Here is a 3,090-nt window from a genome sequence, read left to right on the forward strand (position 1 = left end):
CACTGATTATACAAAAGCCAATCATTCAACCTCTAGTCTCATTTCTCTCCCCATTCCATATTGTCCAACTATCAAGAACCTCTTCAAAGTGCTAAAGAACAGGGATGTCGGTTCAAAGACTAAGGTGCATCTCATCCAAGCCATAGTATTTTTAATTTGCTTCCTACACTTCTGAAAGTGCAGACAAAATGATCCTTGGAGGAAAAGATATTCAAGCTTTGTTTCACATACTCTGGACATGTTGCTATGAAAGGCTAGTCCTTGGAGAGGGATATCATACTTGGAAAGTTAGAGGGTCAGTGAAAGAGAGAAAAACCCTCAACCAGGTGTATTGACACAGGGACTATAGCAGGGTGCTCTAGTGTGTCAGGAAATGTGAGGACAGCACAGGATAGGACAGGGTTCAAATCTGCTGTTCATAGGGTCACTATGGGTCATACTTAACTTGATGGCAACTAACAAAAACATACTTCTGAATGTTGTTGTTGTTGTTGTTATGTGCCGTCGAGTCGCTTGCGACTCATAGCGACCCTATGTACAACAGCCCTAAACTCTGCTCTGTCCTGTGCCAATCACACTGTCTCTGACACTCCCATCCCGATTATCCCAGTCGCTGAATCAATCTACCTCATAGAGGGCCTTCCCCTCCTGCGCTGTCCCTCCACCCTCTCAAGCATGATGTCCTTCTCCAAGGACTGGTCTCTCCTCACAACATGTTTAAAGTATGTTAGACGGAGCCTCAGAATCCTTGCCTCCAAGGAGCCACCTGGTTTAACCCTTTCCAAGACAAATCTGTTTGTTTTCCTAGCAGTCCACGGTATTCTCAATACTCTTCTCCAGCACCACAGCTCAAAGGCATCAATTCTCCTTCTATCCTCCTTGGTCATTGTCCAACTCTCTGATGCATAACAAGTGATTGTGAAGACCATGGCCTGTATCAGATGCACCTTAGTTTCCAGAGAGACACCATTGCTCTTCAGTACTTTGGAGAGGTCCCTAACAGCAGACTTTCCCATGGCAATGCACCTTTTAATTTCCTGGCTGCTGGTGCCAAGACTGTTGACTGTGGAGCCAAGCAAGCTAAAGCTGTGTACAATCTCAATCTCTTCACCATCCATCCTGATGCTGCCAATTGGTCCAGTGGTGAGAATCTTTGTCTTCTTGACATTGAGCCTCAATCCATATTGTAGGCTGCAGTTCAATATTCTTCTCCAAAACGATTCAAAGGTATCAATTCTTCATCTGTCATATATTTTCATAGCCTAACATTCAGGCTATGAAAATATATGACAGATGAAGAATTGATACCTTTGAATTGTTTTGGAAAAGAATATTGAATATGCCATGGACTGCCAAAAACATGAATGAATCTGACTTGGAGGAAATACAAGCAGAGTGTTCCCTAGAGACAAGGATGATGAAACTTCATTTTGTAGACTTTAGATATGTTATCAGGAAAAGCCAGTCCTTGGAGGGAAGAGCATTATGTTAGGAAAGTTAGAGGATCAGTGAAAGGAAGACTTTAATGAGATGAACACTGACAGTAACTGTTACTCTGGTCTCAAGAATATCAGAGATGATGAGGGTGGGTAAGATAGAACAAGGTTCAGATCTATTTTTCATTGAGTGGCTATAAGTAGTAGCCAACACAATGGTATATAACAATAACAACAGTTGCATGAAAAATCTGGGGTGCATGAATTATAGAGTCCATCACAGGCCAGTCTGCCTTTCTTTTGCTTTCTACAGAGAACTCATACTTGGCTTTGGTCCTGTCCTCAACCACTAAGAATAAGTAGAGTGTCCACATAACATGTTGCATTGCTATGTCTGCCACTGTTTACATAGTCTCCAATTATCCTTATGATTTTGAATGGATTGCACTTAACTCACATAATCACCATTCTCCTCTGGCTCTACTGGTTCAGTATCTAATTCTGCCCTGTTGTTGTTGTTGTTAAGTGCCATTGAGTCTCAGGCAACTCATAGTGACCCTATGAAGGAGAGTCCTCAACGCTTGGGTGTCTCTCATTCTCTCTCCAGGTTTATAGGGTTTCCGGAGGCAAGCCATTATGGAAGTGGATGCCATTCCTCTGTCCAAGTTTGTTTTAATTGGGGAGCTGCACCCCACTCTCTGTCCACATTGGATAACCAATGATACATCAGTGTTACAGTAGTGTTCAGCCTCACAGCAACCACAAGTTACCGCTGTATGGCAACTTGTACACCAGGGCTATACGACCGAGAGGAATGTCTGAACAAAAATAATGAAAGAGAGATCTGAGGGCCACAGATTAAAAGCCACCCACCTTCGGCTTGGTAGCATCGACCCCTTCAGGGTGTCAGCACGCCCAAATGCTGACAAAGTTCTTCCACCAGACCCCCAGTTCATCTGGCATGTCTGCTCTGCTGACCCCCACGTGGGGTCCAAAGAACACCAAAATTGCCCTTAGCCCTCAAACCTGCTGTGCCTCAAGGAGCCAAGAGTCTGGATTCGGCTGACATTAAATGTCCCAAGGCCCTAGGCGGGACACAACCTTCCAGGTTCTTACTAACCAAGCACTCCCAAAGAAGGACTTCTGCCCTAGACAACCAAAATCAGAGTTTTGGCAGTTAATTCTAGACTAGGGAGCAAAGAGTAAATGGCTGGCTGCCTTTCCATATATTCTTTGACTTGTACTTAAGAATGGTGGTCTGAGGGAGCACTGGTGGCTTCATGGCAAGGAGTTAGGTTGCCACTAAGGCTTAAAGGTATGCAGTCCAAATCTACCAGCTGCTCCATAGGGAAGAGATGGGCAGATTTGCTGCCTCTGAAAACCCACTGGAGGATCAGCTATGAGTTGGTTCTGACTTGATAGTACACAACAACAATTGGTGGTTTGAGGTGAATAAAAAGAGTCTTGCAGGGAAGGGGGGCTGGGGGAAGAAGCAACATTTCAGACCTGACAGAGCAATCTGATCTTTTGATCCTAGTAACCCTATTTAGAAGAGAGAAACTCTAGTGTTCATTTTTGGGTCAGAGAAGACGCTTCTCAGTATGCTAAGAGAATTCATTTTCCTTGAGTGCTTTTCTTTTCAAGTCACGTTTTA

This window comes from Elephantulus edwardii, unplaced genomic scaffold (genome assembly GCF_000299155.1).
Source record: "Elephantulus edwardii isolate Elephantulus edwardi_28Jun2011 unplaced genomic scaffold, EleEdw1.0 scaffold00171, whole genome shotgun sequence".
NCBI classification, from domain to species: Eukaryota; Metazoa; Chordata; class Mammalia; order Macroscelidea; family Macroscelididae; genus Elephantulus; species Elephantulus edwardii.